General features: G+C 40.2%; 1 protein-coding gene across 1 annotated transcript in view; it reads right to left on the reverse strand.

Moving 5' to 3' along the window:
• The window catches only part of adgrl2a (adhesion G protein-coupled receptor L2a), a 153,798-nt gene that overhangs the window by 94,097 nt on the left and 39,330 nt on the right, over positions 1 to 20,371 (reverse strand). The window contains exon 3 of the mRNA XM_061033663.1: positions 19,970 to 20,162. The gene's annotated coding sequence lies outside the window, so the exon portion shown is untranslated. The remainder of the gene's footprint in view (positions 1 to 19,969; positions 20,163 to 20,371) is intronic.

Below are 20,371 nucleotides of genomic sequence, written 5' to 3' on the forward strand. Positions count from 1 at the left end.
TAAAACTGAATTAATCACTTTATGTTAATAAACCTGTTTTTATGTGTGTGTTTTCCTTGCTTTCTACTGGTTAATCTTTTGGCCGCTCATTCTTTGTGTTAAATACAAAACCACAGGGGTATTTATACTGGTTTCGCATCTGACCCAAAAAATCAATTATGGATAAAAGAGTCCGGCTGTCTTTGTCTATCTCCTTTTTTTTTCATTAAACAGACCAAAGAAAGGCAGTCCAAGCAATCAGCTTCTGTCTAAATGTGTACTAACATGTATTCTGTGAGCTGGCACACTGAGTAAAATACTATCAAATCAAATCCCAATGAGTGATCTCATCATTCTGCTCACATTTCAGTTATTTAATCACTCTGTCTGTTCAAAAATGCTGCTATAGTCTGCCCCCCTTTACTACATATACCCACCCCCGCCCATCCTTTAAAGGGCCCAGGACTTATAATTGACCTAGCAGACAGGAAGCAATTAAAAAGAAGTCAAACACATGAGGGGCTTTGAGATCAAATTAGAAAAAAAGCAAAGGTCCGGTGTGGGCATGTTGGGCTCTGGCTTGCACAACTGTCAAATAAGTTGAGTGTTAAATGACTGCACTACATAAACAAATCATTTAAAACAAACTGAGTCATGGTGTAAACATTAAAATAAAATCTTTGCCCTCTTTACACTGCGATCAAACTTCTTCAGGAATATTCTTCTTCTGCGGCAAAACTCTCTTCTACTCTCCCCCATGTTTGATGTATGAGACACATGTTGGTTTAAACAAGCAGGAGGTGGGAGCATCAGATATAGGTGAAGAATCTCTATTCAAATGTTTTGTATGGAAACTTGGCCGAGTGGAAACAGATGTGCTTCACTTGTGACCTATAAAAAAAAATGATATATGGTCACCAGTAATATGGTTCAGCAGAGGCCAACCGTTCCAATTTGCTTCACTTTGCCATGTCAGGCTCTGGCTTGTGTAAATGTGGACACATTTTTCAAACAAAAGATGTGGCGTTCTCACTGTAAACCGAGTAAGAGCTCAGTGAACTTTGAAAATGACTGGGCTGAAAGAAAGATACATATATCCATGATTGCAACACTTTTGAAAGCCCAAGTTTGATCACAATTATAATTCATCAAGTTGATGTATTATGATTTAAAAAAAAAAGAGAACATGGGTGTTTTTTTTTCTTCTTTTTTTTTATATTTTCAAGGAACTCTGGTACTATATGTTTCAAGTGCAGGCATATGAATGTCTTACACAGGTTGGAATATTGTTCAAATGTTGTAATAGACCAGAAACTACATTTCTTCAGTTTAGTGAAAAGACGGAAAATAGCATGATTAGCTCCCAAAATGTCCCAATAGGACATTAACAAAAAAAATGGGGCGCTAGATGGTCTAGCGGTTGTGTCGCGCAGCCCAAGTACGTTGGCTGTAGTCCTCGTCACAGCGGCCGTGGGTTCAATCTGACCTCGGCCCTAAGCTGAATGTGAGCCCACACTCCCTTCCTGTCTCTAGTCAGCTGTCCTATCTGATATGGGCAAAATAAAAAAGTCCAGGGACAAGGCGAACGGAGTATCTCTTTTGCTTTCTATATTTTAAAATTCCTAATGAGCAACTCGTGATGAATCTTTGGTGTTGAAAAAAAGGCTATTTCCGCTTCGTGCTGCTAAGCTCCTTATCCTGACACCTACCCCGTGACAGAGGTGACAGCCATATAAAATAACTATATAGAAATGATCAATCTTATTCCTAAGTCTTAAGCATTTTTAGGTCATATAGAAGCATCAGTATTAAGTCATCCACACGACTGGCAAGAACAATGATGTTACTCACCCATTTCTACAACTTCTTTTTTTTACACTGTTTCCATCCCTCTGTAAATATAGGATCATGAACTGGAAGAAGGCTCGTTTTAAGAGAAGTTCTGTCTCTTCTACAATTGCGGGCGCTTAATTTACTAGCTCAGTAACAACAATGTAAAGACCCAGCATCAACGTTCATCCATCCACCCATCCATACCCTACATGTTCTCAGTTTGATGTCATATGTTGTGCTGTTATGTTGTACTTTAAATTGACTCCAAGTAAAATGTATCTTAAACTGGAACAATAAGCTATTTATCTATCTATCTAGCTATTTTTTCTGGTTGATGAAGCATGCATTTAAAAAAATATATATTAACCTTGCAACAAATACTCTATTCAGTCAAGTGGATAGGCAAGTGTTTGAAATATAAGACAGAGTTGAAGAGATGTTGTGTTTTTTAGGAATATACAGACAATTTGTGTCAACTGCAACTCTTTATAATCTTATCCCAGTTGCCAATGCCAGCACTCTAGTTCTTGGTTTTAATGATCCTTACCAACAATTTGTTTGAAAAACTCTATGAAGCTGCAACAAATTTACTACAAATCTCTAAACATTCCTTTTGCAATGTATGTAGGCTTCATTTTTTCGTTCCTTGAAAAATGCATTCATTCTACATTTGCTCACACAATCAAACAAAGCTCAAAACTCAAGTCTGAATGACTTCCTGAATGAATGAAACAGTTAATCATTGATCTTCTTATTGACACCATTACAACATCTTTCTGTTTCCTGAGGACAAGAACATTTTTAACAACACTGACAAAGGGGAGTAGGTCAGTGCGAGGAAGACAATGCTTCAGAATCTGTCTTCACCTGGACAGACAAAAATAGAAATCAACTTTATTAGTGAAGTGTGCAGAGGATAATCTGTCTGCGCTAATACCCTTCAGCATGAGAGGAAGACGCCTTCAATTGTTCTCTCTAATGAAGATGAATACTATACTGCAAAGACAGAGAAAATACGTGACCTCACCAGTCCCTTCAGAGGTCAATAATCTTTCAGAATAATTGCCTGAAATTTTAATTGAAGTAAAATCTTACTTAAGCATTCATCATTGTGGACAGACATTCCTTTCTTCAATTTTGCATTCCGATTAATTCCACTAATTTAAAAGTAACTGCTTTGCACCAGTATAAAGGAACACAATTATAAGTTTTAAATACATATAGCTTATTTCCATAAAACATTAACGTTTTAAATACGGAAGCTGCTCAGCAAGGCATTCAAATGGACAAATTATGCCGGCTATTGCTGTAGATGCTTAAAACTTATTACCAAGTCAACAACCATCCTTGAAGGTTTTTCAATTTGTCAAAACTTCCCCATAAACAACTTGTTCTTGAGGGCTGATTACTTTTTAAGAGGTGTGTTTCCTGCCATACGCCTCAGGAAGCACAGGCTTTTTGTTGCAAATGTGCAAGGTCATATGTAAATATGAAAAAAAAAAAAAAGGTCCGACAGCGAAAGCACATTCTTTAATACTCATCCGTTAATAGGTCTGCAATTGCACTCATCCAAATCATTTGACACAACTGTTTATTAAGCCAAATTAGTCCGAATGAAATCTTTCCAAGCCAATCAAATAGTTTGCTTGATTAGTGGTGTGTTCTTCCTGGCAAACACTGAAGAACACATGAATCCAATAGAGGAAAGGGGGGGGGGGCAAGGAAAAGGAAGGGCAACTCCAATTTCTGAGGACAATGAACTAAATTGTTCTGTCCCAATTTCTCAAGAGATACTTTGTAATCACGGCTAATTATTGTTGCGTGGTAAAGTGGGAAGGGAACAATAGTCGTCTTTTAAGACTCTCCACGAGTCTGTTAAATAAGGAGATATTTACACAATTTTTCTAAAGTTCCATTACTAAAACCCTGATGCTGTCAACAAGTTTGAACACTGCATGATATCTGTACTGTACAGTCGACACATACGTGCAAAGAAAACCTCTACGTGTAGCTAAGCAAATATTACGGATCAAATATATGGAGTTTCAGAAGAAAGTAACTCGGAATTCAGGAGAAAGTCTCATTTAGTGTCATAAGATCATAATTATTGATCCATTAATCAGTCCCTCAAGGATTGAGCAAGATTGTTTAAGGATTTTCACAACCTAACAAGTAACCTAAACTGTGCAATGTGGAGTAGAAACTGCACTGTTTCCCTCTAATGATGAAGTCAATATAGTAGCATCACATGTAAACACTTGACCTGCATTTGTTCAGCAATTCTGTCAATCTGCTGCAAAATAAAAGCCAGAAGGCATCAAAGATAACTATCTAACACTCTGTACTTTCCAAACCATTATGCTTTGACCTGCTTGATGTAGTATATTCTCTCTAGAGAGCTGGTGTTATAAACTCTGCGTGGGTGTTTCCTTTTTTTCCCCTCAAATCTTGCTTATAGCATCCCTCTGAGAGGCAAACCCAAACAACCTTTACATTAATACCACTTGGATTAGGCTGCATTTGACTATCTCTGCAGAGCTAGCTGCCTCAAATTTGTCTGCATTAGGGTTCACCACAAGGAGAATTATTAGTCAGAGATGTCAGTCCTAACGTAAATACCTTCATGAAGAAACAGAATAAATAGGGGTCAACATAATAAATGCAGAGGAAATGGAAAAATGGAAATGTGGGGTGGATCCCATCCCTTTCTCAGATGATGGGATAGACTTGCACATGTTTAACCTAACGCTGGGATGTTTGATTAACTGTGTTAATCATTTCCCATCTGCACCGGGCCCCTGTCTCTGCCTTTTGATTAAATTCAGACTAGTCTTGCATTGTTCATTATGTGTACTTGTCAAATAATTGACTGCTTGCAGGCAGAAAAAGAATGTACGCCTTTCAATCTTGATGAGGAAGTGCTTTAATATCATGTCATTCACTTTGCATGCCGTGTTCAAGAGAAGAGTGGAAATGAGGGGGATGGGGGGAAAAAGAAGCATCCCTCCAGATCAACCGTAAGAGGAGGAGGTGGTGGGGGGAAAGGTTATCAGGAATTTGGGCCGGCAGCAGGTTTGAACAAGCGTTTATGTCCTGTGGTTCATGTCCATGGGTCAAACACACTGACTTATGCCCCAGCTAATACAGAGGATGTATGGAGGACACATGACGACATGATCGTCGATGATTGTGCCGTGATAGAGAAGGGGCAAGGTTAATTAAAATATCTTTAAAACGGTAATTATAAAACCTTTAAGCATGATGTGAGGTAACAGGGCAGATTCAGGGCAAATGGTTCATGTAATTGATTTCCATTTATCCTCCAATATGTGATGATATGCATGCTTTTCAGCAGAAACGCATCACACTCGTATGGATTAACAGGTTTCATGGATTTACATTCATCCATACATTATTTCAAACCACTTAAATACAGTAATGTCTTGTGTCGAATCCCTGAATAACACCATTTCAGTTGACTTCTTTTCATATTCAAGAGATTCCAATGCTACCATCCTTTTTAATTGCTTCGCAGCACAAGTGAATCAAATCATAAAGCTGTCAGCCTTCACTGAGAGCTCAGACCTGCCGAGATAATGATACCTGACTCAAATGACAGCTCCATGCTGTGTTATTCCTGGGGTTAAGAGTGTGTAACTCCCTGGCTCTTCACTATCATCATCGCTTCCCCCCCCGCTCTTAATACAGCCTTGTTTGTATAGTCCTTAATAATGAAGCGCACCACTTTGTATGCATATGCTGCAGACTGACAGGAGCTTTTTTTTTTTTTTATCTCTCTCTTCAAGGATAAGAGGGATGCAAACACTCAACGCAGTTAGCCTTAACACAGGTACAACTGAAGTGAATGTAGAGTAAAAGATAGAAAGAAGCGTTTAGGGTCGTGTTCAGCTTTGTTCTGCAACTCAAGTTATGAGCTTAGATCACCACATCTGTGTGAATAATTCATTTGAGAAAAAAAAAAAAAAAATTTGAGCAGTTCCAGTCAAATCGCCTCAGTGTGGAAGCGAAAAGATTTTTTTTTCAAATTCATGGTTCCACATGAAGCGTCTAATGATGGACTTTTAATATTATGGCTGCCTATTGTCACCACCCTACTCACTGTCAAATCTACAAAAGAGGCTGGATTTAATTAAAACACTACTTGTGCATTTCATCTCGATTGCTATGGCAACATCCTAACTTCCCCTCACCAGGCTGCAGGTTTGTGCTGCATCACATGTCTGGCTCCTTTCAGCTTTGGAAAAAAAAATTGCAGCCGCGCAGATCACAGAAAGCTCCAGTTTTACTTGCGAAACTAGGGTATTTTTTTCGAGTAATGATACAGCGTTGTTGACAAAAAAAGGAGGCAAAAATGTTATCCTTGTTATTTTGTTCCTGTAGTAGGAGAAATTTCCATTTCTGACACCGATGACTTTCAAATAATAATAGAACAAGCGGTTTTTAAACCAGCATATGTGTCAGAATTTTTAGGAGAATAAACTGAAAACACTGCAAGGTAGATTAAAAGGAGAAAGAGTGGTGAGTGTGTGTGTGTGTGTGTGTGTGTGTGTGTGTGTGTGTGTGTGTGGGTGGTTCTCCCCAAATTACAAGAGTGAACCCACAGGTCACTGGTTTGTCATGGTAAACATAAGCTGCTGGAATTGAGTTTAGGAGGTGGCAAAGGCTCAGCCACTGCTACATTCTTGTGTGTCTTACCATTAAGACCCAGTGAATAAGGTGGTGACAATGGTCATGTGGTCAATGAGGAGGCAGCGGTGGAAGCAGCTCAGACTTTGGGCAAAGGGTGAACACTTTGGAATGGACTCATTAAGTCACAGCTGTTGTGTTTGGAACAATGAGGCGAGGACTCTTCTCCCACTCCTTGCAGCACCCAAACAGTAAAACCTCAGAAGAAGAAGAAGTCCAGTATAGTCGGGAAGGTAGAGGTACGACAAGTAATTGTATCTTAACTTTGTCTCTGGGGACTTGGTAAATATTTAGGGACTTTCATGGCCATGTTTGAGAAACATTTGAAAGAAGAAGGGCTCGTTTGCATTAAATTATGTTGTCAGGAAGATGAAACTGACGTTAGTAAAATAAACTAATCAAGTAACTAGTCATATTACCAATCTTGCTGTCTTAAACATACTCTGACTAGTTTTTAGTGGTTATGAATCAGACTGATATTAATACTGCTGCCTACATTTAAACTACAAAAGCACAGAAGACCATCAGGGACAGTTATTCTAAATGCCTATAACCACTGCAACCAGTCAGTTTACAGCAGGCAGACTTTTTCTAATCTTGTTTTTTAAGACTTCTATTTGGCGTTTTATGCCATTATTTTATAGGGCAGGACACATATGTAAGAGTCCAAAACCACGCAGAGAGAGTGGGGAACGACATGCGGGGAAAAGGGCCAAGGGCTGATGTCGAACCTGTGCTACCCGCTTCTTGGAACTACAGCCTCTGTACACGGGGTGAGACCTAACTGCTAGGAGAGCAGGAGAGCCCCCTTTTTAACTCCTTTCAAAGAAAGTCTTGGGGTTTAAACTGTTTTTTTTTTGCCTTCATAAGCCACTTGAAGACCTCACTCTGGGCTCTTGGAAAATGAGATGATCATCTTTATTGAACATTTATTGAATGAAAAAAAAAAAAGGCAGATTAATGGATGATGAAAATAATCTCTTATCTCAAGCATTTCAAAGATGACTTTGCCTTTGAATTCACAATCTCGCCCCTTCCCACACCTCTTATAGACACAGTAAGAGGAAGCTATAAGAAAGCAGAGCCAATGACCTTTCCTTGGTTTGGGAGTCTCAGAATTCTAACCCCCTTCCTCTGTTCACAAAGCAGTCCCCTGCTGCTGCAGCAGTGGTATTGCAATGCCAACCCCATTGCACTAGATTGGATTAGAGACAGAACTAACTGTGAGATGGAGCCCAGGCTCACCACCAGTCCCATTTCTCATGTTAATGCCACAACAGGTCATGCTGACCTACATAATGGAATGAATACAACTCTTAAAAGGTTTCCTTTGTCTGCAAAATTACAAACTGTGACATCAGTTGATGAGGATCTTTTTTTCTTTCTTTGTTCCCTTTTGTGAAACTCTGGGAAATATTCAGAGGAGTGAGTCCCTGTCTCATGTCACAGAGTATTACTCAGCTAGAGGTTTTCCTGGAGCGCTGAACTCTGGATTTGTTCTCCGTTTCCTCTTCGTCTAGGAATCGGTGGTGTTTGCTTTGGAGCTGACAGTTGACGTTTTAGGATTCAGGAAGCCGGCCCACCAGCAGGCATGAAACCTTAACCTGTAACAACAAAGTTCAGCTATGATCCAACATTTTATACCACTGGCAACAATGACAACTTCGACCAGAAGTGTTAAAAACTCGATGGAAAGTGAAAAATCTTTAATCCTCGTCAGGAAAGTGTAGGCTTGTATTTTAATAACGCCTTGCCACATTCACACAGCGGTCGTCTTCCTCTGAAGTCATGCTCAGGTCGGTTAAGCTCTAATGCTGTTTTAATGTTTTACTGCTGTGCTACAGGCTTTAAGTACTATAAATTCAGGGTAACCGACAAATCATTTTACTGCTTTTAGATTAATCAGCAACTGAAACGACTACTGATAGTTAACTTTTTTGAGCCATATTTCAAGCTGAATAACTAAATTTGCCAACCAAACCAACGAGGCTAGTCAGAAAACACCAAACCTTTACATTCATCCACATACTCTATAAAACAACTGCTAGCAAGGAAATAGCTGGAAGCTAATATTACAGTTGCTTCTTGTTACACGATACAAAAGAACATAATTTTATGCAGAGTTACATGTAACATGTTGTTTATCTAGAAGCCAAAGACCCTTAGTTGCACAATTAAGATCAGATATTCTCCCTCTGGCCATTGATGTCAAAAATATTGGAGAAGAAAACAGACTTTGTGAGATGTGTGAGTTGGACGAAGTGGAAACTGAGTCCCATTTTTATTTTGCTTTGTACAAAATAGGATGATTGAATATTATTGTTTCATGAAGTAGCTCGTCAAAAATCTGAAATATTTGGGTGGACAGATGGCTGTTTAAGTTCGATGTGTTAAAGCTTGCTAATTTTGTCTCAAAAGCTTGGAAAAGAAGACGAAGAAGATATTTTGTTTAATTAGGGTTTGTTTTGCCTTTTCTTTTTTTTGTTCATGACAATGAATAGACCTACTATGCACTCTGATACAGGAACTAAGTTTTAACTCGTGGTGTCATGTAAGCACATGCGGGCTGGGCATATAATTGTTTGTATGACACAATAATAAAATAAAAACTTTGAACTTTGACCTCCATGTCCTGAGCATGATGTCACAATGAAATGACCCCTGTGTGAATATGGTGAATGGCTTTAAAAATAGCCATTGCAACGTGGAACGCAGATACGATATAAAAGGAATAAACAATGAGATTTGGTTCAGCAGGGGACAGAGAGGCTCAAGTGCAGGTCATCAAATCCAAGAATTCACACCTCGTCACTCCAGAAGCCATACGATCAGGAGGCCTGGTCTCAAGCTGACAGAGTATCTAACTTCCACTCAAATATTTATTTGCGTTTACGTATCAGTGAGATCACGGGTAACATCTTCACATGACCCCTTGTCACTCAAGGCCGCCTCTTCGCATTTTCATAATAAGGTCCACCTGGATCCCATCACCACAAGTCACCAGAGCGGTTTGTGTGGGGTGAAAATGTAATTAAAGTTAGTGGTTTCACAAGTAATTATCTCAACAAAGTCTGGCCCTTGTGGGCCCTGAGTACTTTGTTGAAAAAAGAAACCAATGTTTGTGTTTATCTTCTGGAATTAGCCAGAACCTACTTTTAAAATTAAGTCTGATCTCTGAGGGTCTTTTTTTTTTAATCATCACAAATCCTCTCTAACATATGCGTGCATGCTTAGTCACATGAAGCCGGTCTAAATCCCCGCTAACTTGTAGTTTGTTTAAAGTGAGGAGCAATATGATAAGACGTCTCCTGAGAGACGGGAGTCAGCTGCTCACTCCTCTTTCGGTTAAGTGCAGTGGTGTGTATTGGTTAAGCTGGTATTGGACCATCTCAAATTTGGCCCCCTTGGTGTCAGATAAGCATACGGCGTGTGTGCCCTCCCCCTCCACCTACACACACAAACCCACACCCACACACACCCACACACACACACACACACACACACACACACACACACACACACACAGCTGTCTCCCTCCTCTGGGAAACTGTGAAGGCCAACTGTGCAGCCACTGAAATGAGCTGCTAATCCGCGTACAGGCTCCCAAGCATATTACAATGCACAGAGCCATCGGTCCATCAGCCACTGTTTGAGAGTGTGGGAGAATGTGTGTGTCTACGTGGGTTGATGTGTATGTTTTGGCATGTGTCAATCTCTTTGAGAGCCAGCTGCATAAAGCACTAGGTTTACTTGAGAAGGTGAAAATGATTGTTGTGACCTCAGTAATAGCTATATATCCCCCTAACTGCGTTTTCTAGGAGCACATGCGATTGCCTGAGCAGGAAGAAAGATTCCACTTCTTCCCAACAAGTGTCTCAGCCTGCTCCCGCTCCCTTTCATTGGAGGGAAGTCATTACTGGTGCTTATGAAAGTGAAATGAATGAGAGCGTAAGGGGATGGATGGGAGGTCATGGCCTCGAGGCCCTCCTGGGAGTGACGACGCATAAACTCATCACCTGGTTCTGATGGAGGAGCGCTCACCTCAGCCACCAACTCTGTGTCTCTAACCTCACTACCTCCACCAGATTTTGACCTCACTATGCAGGCGGAGCACAACAAGGCAGGAGCAATTTTCAACTCAAGTGATGTCCTAAAACAGCTATATAACACACATTTGAAGGCAGTTCAGTCAAATCAACACGATACAGCAATGGAAGACACTGCATGAATATGGAAGGCCAGATCAGCATACCCTCCCTCCTGATTGGGGAAATTACAAAGATGAGCCTTTGTTTGAATGGGTTAATATTGTGATTGCGGTGCTGTTATGAAATCATGAATTTCTAACAAGGAGAGCTGGTTTTAGGCCCCAAATACAAATCGAAAAATTCATCATTGGAACAGAGTAGGGTATGGCCAATATGGGATTTTTGGGGCCGATACCGATATTAATATTGGGGAGGAAAATACCGATATATCTGACAATATCTTTCTTAGATCCATGTTTGATTTGTAGAGATAGATATAGAAAAACACATTTATTTTGTTGATCCCTCAAATGCAGTTATCAAACACATGTGGAAAAGATATACAGCATAACGGAGACAAGATGGTCACTCAACTGGAAAGTAATTGCGTATGTTCGTGCATCGCCACTCGACACTCTGGAAAGTGATAATGCTTGTTGTAATCCATATAGCACATTCTGCTGGTGACAGCCCAAAAGAGAACTACTAGAGCAATCAAACCATACTCAAATGAAAGGCTATTTAACTGGTAAATAAATGTAGCAATATCAGCGCATATCTGCGATAGATATGCAGATACCGATTGTCACTTGATAATCTAATATCGGCCGATATTATCGGCTGGGCGATTAATCGGTCGGGTTCTAGAACAGAGTCAGACTTAAAAAATAGGTGATCCAACCAATGTTTTGGATGAAATGTTGAAGGAGCAGTTGTTTTAATTCCATGAATGAATCTGTTTTTCATCTAAGGATGGTGTCCTATAATAGAAAATGTATGTATGTGTGAAATCCTTAAATTTAGAGTTTTCTTCAGTCACCTAGAGCCTCTCTGTAACTGTCCACAGAAACATTTGATTTAAATTATCTGATTTGGTTGAACAGGGGCCCTTTGGTTATACTTTAAAACTAAGATATTCAGTATTTAGCCGCACCTACGCGCAGGTTGATACACTTTTAGATGGATTCAGGGGGAAAAAAGTATTTTAATTAAGATTTAACTTAATAAATGAGGGTTTAGAATACAAGACTGAAGCTTTGAACTGGATCCAGCATAGTGTCAAAATCGGCTGAGATCGCTTTACTGACCATTCAAGGCCAAATCCCACTTTTAGAAGAAGCCCTGACAAAGAAAAAAGCTTTATAGCTTACCCATGATTATGAGTGGAAACACCAGAAATATGAGTAATGATTCAATACTAACGTCCAGGTTCATGGAGAAACTTTGTCCTGATATAAGATTTTTTTTTAGCCTTCCCTTGTGTTTGAGTAATTCATTGTACATTTTTTACAAGACTCACATGTGTTGTTGCACACACACACACACACACACACACACACACACACACACACACACACACACACACACACACACACACACACACACATATATATACAGATAGATATAGATAGATCATGATTGCTCAGTAGGCTTATCTACAACAGTTCAATGTAGACTTTAGACAATTTAAGAGCATATTAGAAAAAAAATCAACTTCAAACTTAGTTCATAGCATTGTTACCACCACTAAAGAAGACAGCCTGTCAAAAAAAGCCTGCCAGGACTTTCACCACTTTGAATTCCACAGATACCTCCACTGTCTACAAGCATAACAAGGGCAATTTTTCACAGCTACCTGTCTGTGACACATTGTCCACTTATCCATCACCAGGCCTCAAAACGAAAGCATTTGCTGCGAGTTCTCATCTTGTGTCTGTGACGTCTGGCCAGTCATATCTCAAACAATGCTTCAATCTGCAGGAGAAGGACGGGTGTAAATATTACACTAAAACTGGTCATAGAAAAACAAATTGTGTTGTTAAAAAAAAAAGAAGAAAAATCCCTCCATTTTCAGCAGAGGACACAATTTGTTACAGAAATAAGAACTCAACATTCTGAACAATCGAATGTAAGAAAAGCTGCTTGTGGATTGATGCACGTCTGGCAGCCTTGGGTGAGACAACTGTGTATGTAATCAGCAATTACACTAATGATAGTGCTGACATACATTGTGGTGTAGGGTTTGACGACGTGTGTTGGGGGGGGGGGGGGGGGGGGGGGAGAGGACGGGGGTCTGCTGAAAGCCCTGTCCAAGTCTCTGAGTGATGGCTTGTCAACGAGGCACTCCTGTTTCAGACACACTCAGGGCTCAGGTGGCTCCAGCAGGAACTTCTACCTCCACATGGTGTTTCTCAGGTCAAACCCATCCGCTGCTCTGGCACTTTTCCACACTCTCTTCCATCTCTTTACTGGCTTTTTTTTTTTAATCTGCTCAATTTACCACCTGAACTCCTGAGTTGTGTTAGTTTCTTCACAACGTTCTCTTAACTCTTAAATATGAACGCCCGAAGCTTTCATTTAGCTTGTTGGTCACACTTCAAAATAACTTCACACACAACTTTTCTGACTATGCTGCTTGCTGGTGTGATAAAATAGAAAATACTGAACTTGCATTTTAAAAATGTTGTTGGATATGTTTAGTGGCAGAGAAAGTTTTTATATCATTACCTTGAGTAAATGTAAGAATACAACACAGTCACCAATACGTGTGAAACTCCTACATATCCAATTACTCTCAAAGGTAGGGAAGGCAACTCAACCACTTAATATTAAACTTCTTTAAATTGTTGTCAGTACCTATTGCAATCAATTAAAACATTTTGACAGTATTTACTCACAGGCTAGCCTACCCTGCTATCATTTTTAGGAGTCTTCCACAAGCTAGAACTAATGAGCAATTTGTAAAATAAAATTGTATCAGATTTGAATGCGATCAGGAAGTAAAGTACCCTTATGATGTACTGATTATGCTGTAACAATGCATTTTATTCTTGTCTACTACTAGAAATCGTTATCTACAGATTAATGCTGAAAGCTAAAAGTGTCGGTAAAAATCTATAGATTTAACTCTGAAATGTAGTGAAATAGAACTTAAAGTAGCATGCAATACACGTTCTCCAGTACAGTACAAGTGACGTGTCACTACTCTTACTTAAAATTATCCAGGACTTGTCCAGTCATCATTTTTTTCAGTACCTTATGTCTCTTGCAAAAGGATGATTTTCCCACTTGCTTATAACAGAAACAGAAAAGCTGCCTGCAGGTTTGCAACTGAAGTCTGATAAATGTTTATTGACTGCAAACAGCAACAATTACTACTGGGAGAATTTGAAGCAAGTCACAAAAGAACATTTGGCTAATTCCTTGATTGTTTTGTAGTTTGCACATTGGTAGAAATACAAATGTCTTCCTTCCTCTTTTTGAAGATCTACGGTAATCTGGGCAGTTCTTACCTTTGGTTTCCTTTATCAGGACTCACTAATATTTTGAACGTTAAGTTGAGCATATACTAATTTAGTGAAATAGTAGTGGTTATGTTAGCTTGAGCTGAATTAATCTGTTTTGAAAGACATGGGAAGAAATTTGAAAAAATAGATCCCTTATTTATGACTTACATTAGCCATGCCCCGCTTGTAACTCAAGCACAGCCCACTTGAACACACCATTTCAGCAATTAAACAGATAAGCACATACATATACGGAAAAGCACAAAGTATGGGAGATCTATTGTACACACTTGACAGCTTAAGCATAGCGGTTATCATACAGGCCTGTGTGCCACAGTTGTTCCAATTAGTACATGTAAATGAAAGAGCCTAATAATGGCTGATGAATAATGCAGATATACCACTGGTGTCACCAATGACACCAGTCATACTAAGTGTAGTGATAAAAACAGCCTCTTCATTATAAATGACCACTGAATTGCTCATTTGCGTCAAGCCTGGAAAGTGATCAGATCATATTCGGCAGTGCATAGCCTTCAAAATTATATTCAACAGGGCAGAGTGTGAAGTTTATTTACAGGCTCACAAGAAAAATATTTGAATATCAAACAATAAAAAAATCCCTGACTCCATCTTTTCAGGTGGCTGTGATGTGTTTTGTTAAACATACAAGTCGCCCTGTGAGTGATGTTTACTCATGAGCCCGTCCTAGCGAGCATGCGTTGTTGTGGTCTTCAGAAAAGTAAGGCTACAGCTGAGGGTTGTTTACTTTGCTTTTTATGCTGATTGCATTTTCATACTGAATTTAGCCTGCTGAGCTGGAGCCTATTCAAAAGTGCATTGTGCTGTGCTGCATCTAGGTAGAGGGGATCCTGTAGCAAGCTATTTCTCTGGGAAAAACCACTGCATTGTACAAGTCTTTGAAAAGATAATATCTTTCCTCTTTCAGTGTTATATAAAAGAACGCCTTTTACACCAGGGTAACAGACCCAGGATCATTCTATAGAGAGGTTTCAGCCTGGCAGAAGCTGAGGAGAGGACATCATGAATTTCTCCTCTCACTTTATATCAAGAGAACTTCTTCTGATGTCACAAGAAGTGTGTGTGTGTGTGTGTGTGTGTGTGTGTGTGTGCGTGTGTTGGAGGAAATGAGGATGTCAGGTTATGACTGTGACAGAATTTAAATAACAGATTGTTTCTGACCTAATTATGGTGCTTCTGAATAAGTGTGTAATGTGCCTGAACCAGCTGAATGTGTGCTGACTAATGAGACCACTTCAAAGCGATCTAATTTAAAGTAAAACAGACATCGCTATAATTGACGCTGTACAGTATTTGGCGCAGCAGCATTAGCTTTTTTAGCGTGTGACAGCTCACAACCATGGAGGCGTGTCATAGTGTTTCACATGTCTGTGTGTGTCCAAGAAAAGTCCTTACTGTGTACTCATAGACTCATGTAGTAGAAATTGCTGCACTATGCTGCTGTTGCTGCTATAACACATGCAATGCCAAAGAGAGTATGTGGGATGCTTGATTAGGCAATTTTCCCACCTGTAAAGAGTAGAGGAGAAACAACGGTTAGATATATGCCGGGGTGGGTCTAGAGAGGTGGCCAGTTGTGGCATAGGCCCTCCATGCAATCTGATTGGCCACCCCAGGTGCATCGCCAAACACCCAAATCTATGATTCGCTATTTGCCTAAACAGATGCAGGACTTCAGTTAAAATCAACTTTTAGTACTTTAAATTGTGAATTTGCAAATTCATCAGTTTTTTTGTCCCTAAAGAATCAGGCTAAGAAGATTGCCAAATTGTATTGCTACCATGTACATGTCATTTTTGTCCCACAGTAAACGGGCAAGGTCCTATTTAGCGGACTAGTTACTTCAGATTGATATGATGAGAGTTATTTCTCCAAGGTCTTTAGTCAGAGCTTTGTCACATTCTAATGACATTCTGTTTTTCATAGCAGCAACAAGCTTTAGAGAAATAGCAGACCTGACAATGCTGTCATTTTTTTAAAGTTTTATTTGTGAGCTTTGTTGTGCCTTTATTAAACTGATAGGACAGTGGCTAGAGTCAGAAATAGGGGAGAGAGAGAGTGGGGACTGGGGAATGACATGGCTAGTGGGGGCGCATGCACTAACCACTACGCTACAGGTGACTCCAAAATAGAGTATTTAACACTGACATGTGAAAGAAAAAAAAAGATATACCATTTGTAAAGAAAAAAAGACAGACAGAAGGTGAGAACTGAAGACATAAAAAGACAATTAGAGAAAGAGCAACAAGAGCAAGCCACAGCAAAACCTTCTAGCATAAAAGACCCTAACCACTATATCTCTTTTCCTGATAAGACTCCAGAAGCTTATCAGCCAATGGGTAATTTCAATTAAAAGGGGTTTTGCAAGACAAGTGGTTAAATACCTCAGAGGGAACCTGTCACCACGGGAGAGGTGGCAGGCTGCCTCTCTGCAGACAGGGCGAGAGAGAAGCGGGAGAAGAGGAAGAAGAAGAGCAGAGTGCTGCATGGATCGCTAAGACTTGGCCCTGGTATAGCGGCACGTGATCATGAGCGTTATTGCATTAGCTCCTCGCCAATCACATAATGAACTCTCTGTCAGACGAGACAAAAGTCCGGCCACACCCCTGCAGCACAGCGAAGGAGCTAGAAGAATGTGATCGGTGGGATTAACAATGAAGGAGCCCTGAAGGGAGCGAGAGATAGGAAGATTCAGGAGCTTAGCGTTGTCAAATGTTTCATTCAGCCATGACCATGAGTGCTGCCAAACAGATTAGCCTGTTTACCACAGGTACTCATTTAAGAGATAAATCTGTAAATGTTGGATTTGGCATTAGTGGGGAGGTGGAAAGGGGGCAGCATCTATGTCATTAAGTAGAAAGTGGGGTGGGGGGGCAACTAATGCAACAGAATTACAAAAGAACTGAGAGGCAGAAATAAAACTTCTCATTAAGCTCAGAGATGCCGGAATTAATGACAGCTGTAAGCAGACTATGATCAATATGCCTCAGTGTATCTCTCTCCCAGGGTGAGATGAGGATCGAGCTATCTTCAGGTTGAACAGCAGCCGTAGACCGAGTGAGCGGGAGGAGGAGGAGGAGGAGGAGGGTTGTGATGGTTGTGCATTGGGGTGGGGGGTTGAAGATTTGACTGTGTTCTTTGTTGTAGCTCGGTGGAATTCTTGCCTCTCTCCTTCCTCTCCTTCCCTCTCCATTCCTTTTGTTCTCGTCTATTACAGCTGGGGTGATGAGGATCCCCTGGGCATGTTCAGCTACAGAAGCCCAATCTCGCTGGATAATCATCTTCAAGATACACCAACAGGGCGCTTGTAATTTTGAATGACTGGAGAATAGAACCCAGCAAGGACGGAGGAGAAACAAAAGGAACCTGAAAAGGACAGTCTTATTCAAGCGAGGATGTTGAACGCAACTCTCCTAACTACCTCTCCTCCTTAAGATGTCTCATTTATACATCTAAGAAAGCACGTTTTCCTCACTTTTTCTTTCCTCCCTACTGTTTCTGAGCTTAGCGCACCCACAGTTTGGCTGTGAAAGCCTCATTTCTCTGTCAACTTGTTAGAAAAGGACCATGCCAAGCATTCCACACCATTTCCAATTAATGATGCCGCTCTTGGCAGCAAAGTAGTAAATGACTACCAAGAGGGTTGTTTTATTTCCCAAGATGAAGTACACTCTCTTTCCGTTTCAAACTCAAGAACTGAGAACTACTAGATCCTATATGACCCACTTTGTTACTAATGAGAGGTCATCACACACGGGGTGCAAATGTCAGGGGGGACTGTGTCATTCTGTTGGGCGATTCTTTAGCCCTTTATTGACCTTAAGGGACATCCAAGGTACTCATAGCAAGTGTCAGGTGTATGAGTTAGGTACCAAAAAGGACAAACTACTGTAGGGCAACTTTTAATGGAACCAATGGGACCTGTTTGTGTCGGTGTGTGTGCCAATGCTTGTTTCCCTGCACACACTCAACAATACAAAAGATGGCAACTGGCCGACGGTGGCTACAAGCTGGACAGTGATTGGCAGACGGATTGTCATGTTGATGAGCTGTGGGGTCTTGTTGACCACAACATTTCAGATGTCTCCACTGTCGAGTGACACATGATAATTGGAGCATGATCTGTCTATGTGCAAAACAACCGCATTATCTGGAAATCCCATTGGCCACCTGGCTGTCTTGTTCCAATCAATAACTTCTTGAACTATCACAGCCAGCATGAGTGGCCCTCCAAAATGGTAGCCATATGTCCAGGAAAGCGCAGAAAAAAACCTGCTGACATCTACACCAAGCTCTGCTGTGTTCAAAGTGTCTTCTTTACAGCAGAGCTACAGTTGTCAAACTCGCTCTCAGGGTGTTCAAAAATTGGAGGTAGAGCAGTTAAAGAGTTTCAAGTAGGCTTGAATGTGTAAATCTCTGAATTAACATAGGTCTTGACATGGAATAGCGGGAAGTTGTCATAGAGGATCATGAATATTCAAGTATGTGACCTAGTTTGATACGCAGGAGCAGGACAGTGGGGTGCAGGGTAAAGAATCCATCTCAAGTCAAATGTACTTCAGCATATGAATCAATGTGGGAGGGATTTGGTTGTAATTAATCAACTGTTGAGCTAACTTCTGCTTTGAACATGGAGTCCTCTCTCTGCTCACATCATCATAATCCGGAAATCTAAAGCAGTGAAGTAACAAACAAAGTAAAACCTCTTGAGTTCACTATTGGGACAAAGAACCTTGTCCACCATGAGAGAGAAGTCCCTCCAAGACAAAGTGTGAACACCCTTCCCCTGAATCATTAAGCAACATACTGAAGTACACAAATGAAAAGTGTTTCATTCTTCCCAGACCATAAGTTAATAAAAAATCCACTCTGTTGGCACCAGACTGTCTGACACAAACTCAAATTGATTCATAATTAGGTTTGTATAGATTTTTATCCAGCTTTTGCTGGTTACATTAGGGCTATACTAGTCTCATTTTGCAGTGGAGTGTACAGCAAATGCAACCCCTGCTCCAGGCTCACTGTGCACCGTGCATTGCAATAGCTTGCTCAAATAATAACGGGCTCTGAAGGACAATTTTGCTTTCCTCCACTCATCAATGTGCAGACAGCGAAGGATGTATTTAGGGTCACCTTTTTCAACTGACACAAGCTTTTTTCTGACTATTAGGATTTACATTTTGCAATTCAATGTTAAATGGCACTCAGATTAACATGATTTTCTCACCAAGTACAGAAAAGCTTTTCTTGAAAACACAAAGCAACTTCAGGGAGGAAAATAAAAATGTACACACTACAGTTAGTAAATTTTGTTTCAATGGTCTGTTTTAAATCATCAAAGCAGAACTTTTGCATCTTCAAAGATAATGCTGTTGTATTCTATATTTTCATTAAAGTTAATCAATCTTGAGAAAAGGCTTAATCGAGCAATGTGAGAGCCCAAATTTTATATTGCTGTATGAGCCAAATCCATCCTACTGTTGACAACCATCACAGTTTAACTATACAAAATAATGATACAAATACTATTACTTAAACAGGAAGTCAATGTAGCTTATAGCAAACATTACCCGTGCACAATTTGTTTGGGACTTGGATTGATACATAATGTATACTTTAACAGGATACTATATGTGGGAAAAAAAGACTACAGTGCCATGAATTCATATCAAGGACATAGTGCTACAGTGGAGCTCCTTACTTGTTTTTTCAAATATATTTTTAGTCAACAATAGAGGCAAATGACACAGACAGACAATACTTGTTGGTGGTATCATATCACTTCTGGCTTTGGTTTGAACTGGACGCAATGACAGCCCCTGTGTTGATATACCACAGAAAGTCAGAGTGTGTCACCAAAGGTATATAAAGTACCTTGGACTTTTCCTATAGCGCTTCCACACTGGCTTTTGTTGGTGTCTCACTTGGTGCGAGTGCTTTGTGATGAAGATGGAGGCAGGCCATTCATCAGACTCTGCTGTCCATTCAGTCCTCGGAGGGGCTTGTCATATAGGTCTCTGTCCAGCCCTGAGCCGTGGTCAATCTTCAGCCAGACAGCTGCCTCCCTCTGCGATAGAAAAAAAAAAAGACTAAGTTTGGGATTTATGGTTGATCTGCAACAGGCCTTAACATCTCCTAAGGGAGCCCATAAAACACTGAGGAAAACAGAGTGTGAGCTGTAACACACACATTTGTCTTTTATGGCTCGATGTACTGATAATGATGTTTGATTTTCCATTATGTTCCAATGAAAGGTGAGAAAACAGCAAGGCTTCT

The sequence above is a fragment of the Labrus mixtus genome, chromosome 3 (assembly GCF_963584025.1).
Source record: "Labrus mixtus chromosome 3, fLabMix1.1, whole genome shotgun sequence".
NCBI lineage: Eukaryota > Metazoa > Chordata > Actinopteri > Labriformes > Labridae > Labrus > Labrus mixtus.